At 36.7% G+C, this 10,418-nt stretch overlaps 1 pseudogene; it reads right to left on the bottom strand.

Moving 5' to 3' along the window:
- Positions 1–407: 407 nt before the first annotated feature.
- Nsa2-ps6 (NSA2 ribosome biogenesis factor, pseudogene 6) lies at positions 408–10,057 on the bottom strand (annotated as a pseudogene).
- Between the last annotated feature and the right edge of the window lie 361 nt (positions 10,058–10,418).

The raw sequence follows: 10,418 nt of genomic DNA, 5'->3' as shown, positions 1-10,418 counted from the left end.
CATTTCTCACCTCTACTGTTAGCATGCTTTTATTATACAGGATAAATTCAAAGCTCTTTTTTTACTTTATTAATATAGTTGGCTATCTGGACTAAAAGTTGATTAGGAATTCTTGAAATGTAAGGGATACTTTATCTTCTGGCCAAGAAAACACCTATGATGGAAAAAACTGGAACACATTACTATTGGGTTTTTTGGAGTTTGTGTGTTTGTTTGGTGTTTGTTTGGTTGTTTGGATTTTAATAGTGCAGTGTTTTATTTTCCTTTACAATTTTATAAATACTTCTTGATGACTGCACATGGGTTAAGCCTGTTTGGTATTTCAGAAAAATCTCAGTGATGGTGTTTTCCTGAGAGTGTGTATGTTGTCTTCCATAGTGAGTGGAATAACTTGTATGAAGTCACTGTCAAACCAGAAAGACTGCATTTAAATACCCATTGTTTTCAGGACTGTTGGCAACTTGAGCATACTTGTACTTTCCCCATGTAACTTTGCCTCCTTGTGTCACAAGACCCAGCTCGATCACATTCACTTCAATGACTATACCTTTGGAGATCACACCTAGGGTTGTGTATAATGGGGATGATGGATTCTTTTTCACACCAAGTATAGGCAAACAAAAGGTGCTTTCAGCTCAGGGTGTATGGCAGGGGCATTTTTGGAACTTAGACCCATTGTTGTAATGAACCTGTCATATTTAGGTGGTTTTCTTATAAATCCATCACCAACAAAGCAGACTTTTGTAACCATTCTCTTTCATGCCTTCTTTTTTTGTTTTCCTGATCAAATAACTTTCAATACTTTTGTTTCTCCTTGGGCACAAACTTTGAGTAGAGGGAGTCCCATTTTCCTGCCTTTTCTTTGCATTTCTGCTTAGTCATGTTGAAATGTACCTTAGTTCTCCACTGTCCCTCTCTGTCTAGCAGATAGGAAGGGACTCCTCCCTGTAGAGTCTTCTTGTCATCCTTCTGCTTGGTGTTTCCCTTTCATGCATCTTCATGGTCATTTTCATTTGTATTTTCTAGACATGGCACTGTTTATGGTAGAGCTTAGTCCTCAGGCCATTTTTTTTCCTTCTTTGATTGTTCATGGGCCTCCCAACCTTCTTTCCTTCTATTTTTCTCATGGTAGTCCAAACAATATCCATATCATTTGTGATGCAATTCAATATATTCATTTTGTGGTAGGATGACAGCCGCAGAGCTACCAGGGTACCAAAAACATCTTAATTCCAGGCTGTCACTGGCCCAATAGCCTGCTTTGCTCAGACCGGATTGCAATTAAGGAGTATCAGATTGGAGGTATAGAGGAATATATTTATGGCATTTTAGTTAGTGAATAAATTGGTAAGTAATGCTAATATTTTGTTCTACAATTTTATATATGTGAAAAATATTGATAATATTGATATTATATTGAAAAGGTAAATGGAAATTGCATATAGTGCCATCTTCCTGTAAAAGTATTTAAACTGACTAAATTTTGTAACAACATATTCTTAATTTTTCACTTATATCTTATTATTAGAATATCTAGTCTAGGGATGTCGCACATTTATAAGTTAGTACAGTCAGGTTTCAAAATGGTTAGAACTTTTTCTTGACTTTTTGTGATGGGAAGTAGCTACCTTAAAATACCTGCAGACTGACAAAGTATAAAACATGATTAGATTTCAGCAATAGCTCTTGTGGATGAGAATAACAAAAAAGCAGAATTGACCTTTAGAACTGAACTGTATGCCAAAGTAAATGTTCATCAAAAAGAAATCCTATAAAGAGAAATCTCATGGTCCAACATTCAAAGGAAAATTTTGTTTCCAAAATATTCTAGTCTATTCTCCTTCTAGACACAGAACTAATTGTAGCATGAAGTGATCTAAGTCTTCTGTTTTGTCTTATTATTGTCATCAACCTTCTACTACTAAATTAGACACTGGGACAATATGAAGAATAATGGTTAATTGTGGTTTTACAGATTTAGAGTGTCTTATTCAAAGACAATGTGTCCTTCCTTAAAGGCCTATGCTCTCATGATGAGCAAATAAGCTCATCATAGTGGGAGCATGTGCCTGAGTGAAAATGTATTCCTCTAGTCTAGGGAGGAAAAAGTAAGGTAAGGGTCTAAATAGTATAACAGTATTCCCTCCAAGAGCACAAGCCTATTAACATGAGGACCTCCTACTAGAATTTGTATCCTACAGTTCCAGCCACTACACTGAGGTCTTATCACATGGACCTTTGCAGAAGTTAAAGATCTAATTAGAGTATTTATTATAATCTTAAATATTGCTGTGAAAAAAATTAAAAGCACAAAAGTAAACATTTGTTTTTCCTGCTGTTTTCTCTTTAATTCTCTATTTTCTCCTATCTATATATGATGAAGGATAAGAGGATAAAAAGACAAAAGAAGCATTTGAATAATGAAAGCTTTCACTGTGTATTTTTATAGGTTCATTTCCACATGTCTTGTGTGTGTATGTGCTAGTGTGTTCTATCTACATTTATGCAATTTTCAAGTAAGTAGTGTCATTGTAAACTTTTATCCACTATTACTTCAATCAGTAGACATGGAGTAGTGGTAGCTAGAATACATTCTAACGGTCATGCCTGAAAATATAAATACAAGTAACATCGTATAGACTGGGGATGTTATATTTAGGAATATATATGTATAAACATATATGCATGCAACTACAGTTTGCTAGAAAAGAGGCTTTAAATTTTAAGGGGGGTTGGAAGGGTGTATAGGAAAATTTAGAGAAAGAAACAAAGGAAGAAGTGATAAAATATACTATTATTTAAAAACCAGACAAAAAATTTAAATGATAAAAAGAGGAATCAGTTCCTTCTGCCTTCTTCTGACCTAAGTTGTGGACTACATTGCAATGACTGTCTATACACAATAAGCTTAGAGATCATATCAGCACAGGGGATAATTTTCCAAACAGAACACCCATGGCTCATGTTGTAAGATAAACAATTGACAAATGGGACCTCATAAAATTGAAAAGATTCTGTAAGGCAAAGGACATTGTCAACAGGACAAAACGGCAACTCACAGATTGGGAAAAGATCTCTACCAACCTTACATCCAATAAAGTGCTAATATCCAAATGTACAAAGAACTCAAGAAGTTGACTTCAGAGAATCAAATAACCCTATTCAAAAATGGGGTAAAAAGCTAAACAAAGAATTCTCAACTGAGGAATCTCAAATGTCTGAGAAGCACTTAAAGAAATGTTCAATATCCTTATTTATCAGGGAAAAGCAAGTCAAAATGACCATGATATTCTACCTCACACTAATTAGAATGACAAAGATAAAAAAGTCAGATGCTGGTGAGGATGTGTAGAAAAAGGAATGCCCCTCCATTACTGTTAGGACTGCAAGCTAGTAAAACCACTTCAGAAATCAATCTGGCACTTCCTCAGAAAATGGGAAATAGTTCTACCTGAAATCCCAGCTATACCACTACTAGACACATGGCCAAAAGATGTTCCCACATATAACAACAAATCATACTGCTTTGATACATGGTTTTTTCACAAAATTTTGCTCTAGAACTATTCACCCAACCTTTTTAAAAATTTAATAGACAGCATCATGGTAGCATAATGCTCTTAATTCATATATTTTTATCTATTCAAGTATTCACTAAATATAAGCATATAGCATATTTCTATATTCTCATATATGGAACATGTGATGATTCTATATTTAAAATCTGTTCCAATTTACTTGAAAAATGAAATTTGAACATCCATTGTTACTACTGCCAAATAGAAGTGTGTATTTGGTGCTACAATACAAACTTGTTTCACATAACTATGTAAAGTTTAAATGCCATATTTAGTAAAAACCATTAAGCATAAATTTTTAATATTTTATACTTTATTTTCATTTCAACATTTATTCTTTCCTCTGTTTCCTGGAAATCCTTCTATAGTTTACTTAACACTGTCCTTCAAATTCGTGGTTTCTTTTTCATCAATTGTAAGAACATTACAATAGTCTGCTTTTTCTTTAGAACTTAAGAAAAGGATAAATATTTGAGTATTTAGATAAATAGGATTGCTTTTTATTTCAGAACAAAAAATGTTGCTCAATAAATGCATGTACATAATGTCAGTGGGATATCTTCCTTTCAAAGGGAAAAATTTAAGAATATAAGCATGAGTCATACACTTTTGACCTTTCCTCCAAAATAAAGTGATGATTAGATAATTTGGGAACATGTGAACATGAGGAGGCAAGGAGAGATGAGCAAATATGAGTTTGCTGACTGCATCGTCATGTAGCACCAGGGAGTTCCCAGGATGCTCAGAAGGGTAATTATCACCTCCCAGGCAGCAGTCTTTCCATAGATGATGTTCACCCTCAGATAAAAGGGGAGGGCCGCTCATAGGAGTTCTGTGCCAAGTAGCAAAGGTCTTTGTTTTCAGAAATAGTTGTTATGAATTAAGGCCCACTGCTGCTCGAACAATTAGGATTTGTGGTGTTTAAGAATATTCCTATTAGACATGTAAAATGGTATTAATAGTGTGAGTGCCTGCTGAGAGTTATAGAAACACCACTACCTAAGACAGCTGTTCAATTGTTAGAATGTGCAAACTCCCAGAAGGGAGGGTTGATTTGGAATCAGTCAGTGCCTGGCAAGGAAAAAACAGCAACAATGGAGAGAAATAATAACTCCAAAGCCATGAGAGTCCTCTTGAGCTGTAGGAACAGTTATAATACAATCTGTATCACTAAGAGATCATAGAATTGGAGAAGATGTGAAGCTATACTCCCACAGAGATCTACAAACACAGTAGTATTTTCAAGAAAAGTTTATTTGAAAACATAGCAGTCTTCAGAATAGATTTGAACCTTTAATGTGAGCTTTATAGGAGCGAATAAAAATCATTTGTATAAATTTGGCAAACAAAACATTGATTGTGTACCCATGAAGGTTTTAATTTGCTAAATCTATAAAAAAAAACATTTGAAACCTTTTAATTTGAGGGTTGTACTTTACTCAATCAATTGCCATGGCAAATTGGGGTACCACTAAAGAAAATGTTTTCAGATAAAATAAATTTCAAATTCATTCTTAATTTTAACTTTCCTGTTTCTTAAAATTGTACTATGCTCAATAAAATAGAAGTTCACAATTTGTTAGATATGTTTTATTAGCTATAATGTTTTAAGGGAACAAAATATACAACTGCATGAATTTAAACTACTACTTTTCTGTAGGGAGCCATATTGGATTTGGGCCTGGCTGCTTTGTGACTGTATAGCTCAAGGTGGCTACTTGACTCTGGGCTGTATGGCCACAGATGCTCACCCCTAAGATGGATGCTGTAAGATTATGAGATTGTTGGACAAAAGCATTTCCCAGGAAGATTCAGGGATCAATCACAGGATGTTTCAGACTGAGCAGAGCTAGTGCCCTGCCCTGAGCAGATTCCTGAGAAGGGCTCGACCTTTTCAAAGAACACGTCCCTGGAAGATTATTGCCTCTTTGTTTAAGGAGGATATATTGCAGTTTATCGATTCACCTTATATCCCTGGGCACTTCCCAATACTCCCCCACCCAAAGCTTCAATTCCTGCCTCAGAGCTTTAAATGCTGTACATTCCACTCAATAAATGAGACCTTGACAACAGAACCTTGCTTGGTCTCCTTCTTTTCTCCCCGCCTTTGACCCTCAAGTAGTGCCTCTTCAGAACCCTGAATAACTGGACCTGCTGGACGGGTCACTTTCCTAAACAAAATATGAAGATCATCAGGGCATTCTGGGAGAAGAATGTTCTAGGGAAAAAGTAGAGGTAGTGTTTGGGGTAGATATGATATAAATACATTTTATACTTGTATGAAATCTTAACAACCAACTAAAAATTTTAAAATCATGATGAATTTATTAACTTTTAAAATGTGATTCGCTATAAAGGAAATTTTGTTCACATTTTAGAAAAGATCAGTGAAAGATAGTTGTACTTAAATGTTTTAAAATATTTTATAAATATTTGATAATTTCATTCATTGCAATATGTCATATTCACACTATCCTTAATGGCCTTTAACATCTAGCCTTCTGCCACACTTGTAAAACTTTGTGTCTTGATTTAGTTGAAACTTATTTTGTCATATTAGTGCTGCATATACACATTTTGGTATATGGCTTTTGATAAGATTTCAGAATCTGTCAATGTGGCCATAGGGCAATATGTTTACAGAAACTCATTTGAGCAAAATATTGAAAAAATATATTAAGTACAATAATGAAAAAGGAGAAGAATTTCACAAGAAAGATAGGTATCAGGCAGTGAGGAAAGCAGGAGGAAATACTCTTGGGAATGGGGAACAAATGGTATATGATGGCATCAGTAATGAAGAGAGCATAAAATTCTATGTGGATGTCTGCTGTAGCTGTTCTCTTTCAGTTCATGGATAGGCAGTAATGTACTTGAGACTCTGTAGATGAAGACTCAGACATTGCAAGGAGACAAAATTTCTCAGCAAAATCACTTTTACTCGGATCTTAAATTTTTTTCCATTCATTCTTCTGCAATTATTCCTGAGCTTAACAATAAAATGTAACAGTAACTTTTATTGGCCTGATGTAAATGCTGTTTCAGAAAGAGCTCAGCCTTTCTAATTCTCTCTGAATACTGGCTGGCTGGTTCAACCTAGCTGTTCTAGCTCAAAGGCCTCTTTGGGGTTATTGACTCAATGCTTCTCTGAGCTTTAAAATGAGTTGTTCTCCTTGTCCTCAAATTAAGCTTGTTTTTATCTTCTGGCTCCTTCTTTTTTTCTCTGCATCTTTATTAAATTGTGTATTTCTTATTTACATTTCAATTGTTATTACCTTTCCCAGTTTCCAGGCCAGCATTCCCCTAACGCTTGCCCTCCCGTTTTATATGGGTGTTTCCCTCCCCATCCTCCACCCATAAAACCCTCCCCCCAACAATCCCATTCACTGGGGGTTAAGTCTTGGCAGGGTCACGGGCCACCCCTTCCATTGGTGCCCTTACTAGGCTATTCATTGCTACCTATAGAGTTGGAGCCCAGGGTCAGTCCAAGTATAATTTTGGGTAGTGGCTTAGTCACTGGAAGCTCTGGTTGGTTGGCATTGTTGTTCATATGGGGTCTCAAGCCCCTTCAGGCTCTTTCAGTCCTTTCTCTGATTCCTTCAACGGGGGTTCCGTTCTCAGTTGATTGTTTGCTGCTAGCATTCGCCTATGTATTTGCCATATACTGGCTGTGTCTCTCAGGAAAGATCTATATTCGGTTCCTGTTGGCCTGCACATCTTTGCTTCATCCATCTTGTCTAGTTTGGTGGCTCTATATGTATGGGCCACATGAGAATATCAAAACAATCATTCATCATGATCAAGTAGGCTTCATCCCAGCTATGCTGGGATAGTTTAATATACAGAAAACCATCAACGTAATCCACAATATAAACAAACTGAAAGATAAAAAAAAACACATGATCATTTCATTGGATGCTGAGAAAGCATTTGACAAAATTCAACACCCCTTCATGATAAAAGTCCTGGAAAGAATAGGAATTCAAGGCCCATACCTAAACATAGTAAAAGCCATATACAGCAAACCAGTAGCTAATATTAAACTAAATCGAGAGAAACTTGAAGCAATCCCACTAAAATCAGTGACTAGACAGGGCTGCTCACTCTCTCCCTACTTATTCAATATAGTTCTCGAAGTACTAACCAGAGCAATCAGACAACGAAAGGAGATCAAAGGGATACAGAATGAAAAGAAGAAGCCAAAATATCACTATTAGCAGATGATATGATAGAATATTTAAGTGATCACAAAAGTTCCACCAGAGAACTACTAAACCTGGTAAACACCTTCAGCAAAGTGGCTTGGTATAAAATTAACTCAAATAAACCAGAAGTCTTCCTCTAAACATAAGAGAATCTAGCCGAGAAAGAAATTAGGGAAACAACACCCTGCATACTAGATCCCAATAATACAAAATACCTCAGTGTGACTTTAACCAAGCAAGTGAAAGATCTGTATGATAAGAATTTCAAGACTCTGAAGAAAGAAATTGAAGAAGATCTCAGAAGGTGGAAAGATCTCCTGTGCTCATGGATTGGCAGGATTAATATAGTGAAAATGGCCATTTTACTAAAAGTGATCTACAGATTCAGTACAATCCCCATGAAAATTCCAATCCAATTCTACAGAGAGTTAGACAGAAAAATTTGCATATTCATCTGGAATAACAAAAAAACAGGGATATATAAAACTATCTTTAACAATAAAAGGACTTCCGGGGTAATCACTATCCCTGAACTCAAGCAGTATTACAGAGCAATACTTATAAAAAATTGTATGGCATTGGTACAAAGACAGGCAGATAGACCACTGCAATAGAATTGAAGACCCAGAAATGAACCCACACACCTATGGTCACTTGATCTTTGGCAAAGGAGATAAAACCATCCAAAGGAAGAAACAGCATTTTCAGCAAATGATGCTGGTTCAACTGGAGGTCAACATCTAGAAGAGTGCAGATCGATCAATTCTTCTCACCCTGTACAAAGCTTAAGTCCAAGTGGATCAAGGACCTCCAGCAGATACACTCAAACTAATAGAAGGAAAAGTGGGGAAGAATCTCAAACACATGGGCACCAGAGAAAATTTCCAGAACAGAACTCCAATGGCTTATGGTCTAAGATCAAGAGTTGACAAATTGGATCTCATAAAACTACAACGCTTCTGTAAGGCAAAGGACACTATTGTTAGGAGAAAATGGCAACCAACTGATTGGGAAAAGATCTTTTCCTATCCTGCAACAGATAGAGCGCTTATATTCAAAATATACAGAGAACTTCCAAAGTTAGACTGCAGGGAGACAAATAACCCTATTAAAAATGGGGTTCAGAGCTAAACAAAGAATTCACAGTTGAGAAATGCCAAGTGTCTGAGAAGAACCTAAAGAAATGTTCAACTTCTTTCATCATAAGGGAAATGCAAATCACAACAACCCTTGGATTCCACCTCACACCAGTCAGAATGGCTAAGTTCAAAAACTCCGGAGACAGCAGTTGCTGTTGAGGAGGTGGTGAAAGAGGAACATTCCTCCTTTGTTGGTGGGATTGCAGACGGATACAACCATTCTGGAAATCAGTCTGGTGGTTCCTCAGAAAATTGGACATTGAACTACCTTAGGACCCAGATATACCACTCTGGGGCATATACCCAAAAGATGCTCCAAAGAATAACAAAGACACATGCTCCAGTATGTTGATTGCAGCCTTATTTATAGTAGCCAAAACCTGGAAGGAACCCAGATGCCCTTCATAGAGGAATGGATACAGAACATGTGGTACATCTACACAATGGACTACTACTCAGCTATCAAAAACAATGACTTTATGAAATTCATAGGCAAATGAATGGATCTGGAAAATATCATCCTGAGTGAGGTAACCCAATCACAGAAAAACACCCATGGTATGCACTCATTGATAAGAGGATATTAGCCCAAATGCTTGAATTACCTTATATGCACAGAACACATGAAACTCAAGAAGGATGACCAAAATACGGATGCTTCACTCCTTCTTTAAAAGGGGAACAAGAATACTCTTGGGAGGGAATAGGGAGGCAAAATTTAGAATAGAGGCAGAAGGAACACCCATTCAAAGCCTGCCCCTCAAGTGGCCCATACACATACAGCCACCAAACTTGATAAGATGGATGAAGCAAAGAATGTAGATGTAGATCTCTCCTGAGAGATACAGCCATAATACAGCAAATAAGTAGGCGAATGCTATCATTAAACCACTGAACTGAGAACCGGACTCTCGTTGAAGGAAACTTATAAAGAACTGAAAGAGCTTGAAGGGGCTTGAGACCTCATATGAACAACAAAGCCAATTCTATGGCTTCAACCACCTCTAGTAACCTGAGCTATCTTTTATGGACTTACCAACAACCTCAACTCCACTGAACACTTCTAATTTACTGAACTGAACTGCACCAAACTGCACTGACTGAACTCAATGGACTCCACTTACCTGAACTCCATTGACCTGGACTGAACTGAATGAACCAACTTGAACTCAACTCTCTTTCCCTGCACTGCTCTTAAATAATATCCTGTTCTTGTTTGTTCTAATCAGAGCTCAGTTTATCCTAAATCTGACTCATTCTGTCAAATCTTTTCTGATTTGTCATTTTGGCTGTTAATCAATTGGATATCACTTTCAAATATGATTGTTTCTTTCTCCAAACTAACCTTACACCCTTTGGGATTAAAGGTATGACTAAAGGGGTTGGGGATTTAGCTCAGTGGTAGAGCGCTTGCCTCGCAAGCGCAAGGCCCTGGGTTGGGTCCCCAGCTCCTAAAAAAAGAAAAGAAAAGAAAAAAAAAGGTATGACTAAAGGTG

Source organism: Rattus norvegicus, chromosome 14 (genome assembly GCF_036323735.1).
Source record: "Rattus norvegicus strain BN/NHsdMcwi chromosome 14, GRCr8, whole genome shotgun sequence".
Lineage (NCBI taxonomy): Eukaryota > Metazoa > Chordata > Mammalia > Rodentia > Muridae > Rattus > Rattus norvegicus.
The sequence above is the reverse complement of the archived record's forward strand: the minus strand, read 5'-3'. Positions and strand labels throughout refer to the sequence as shown.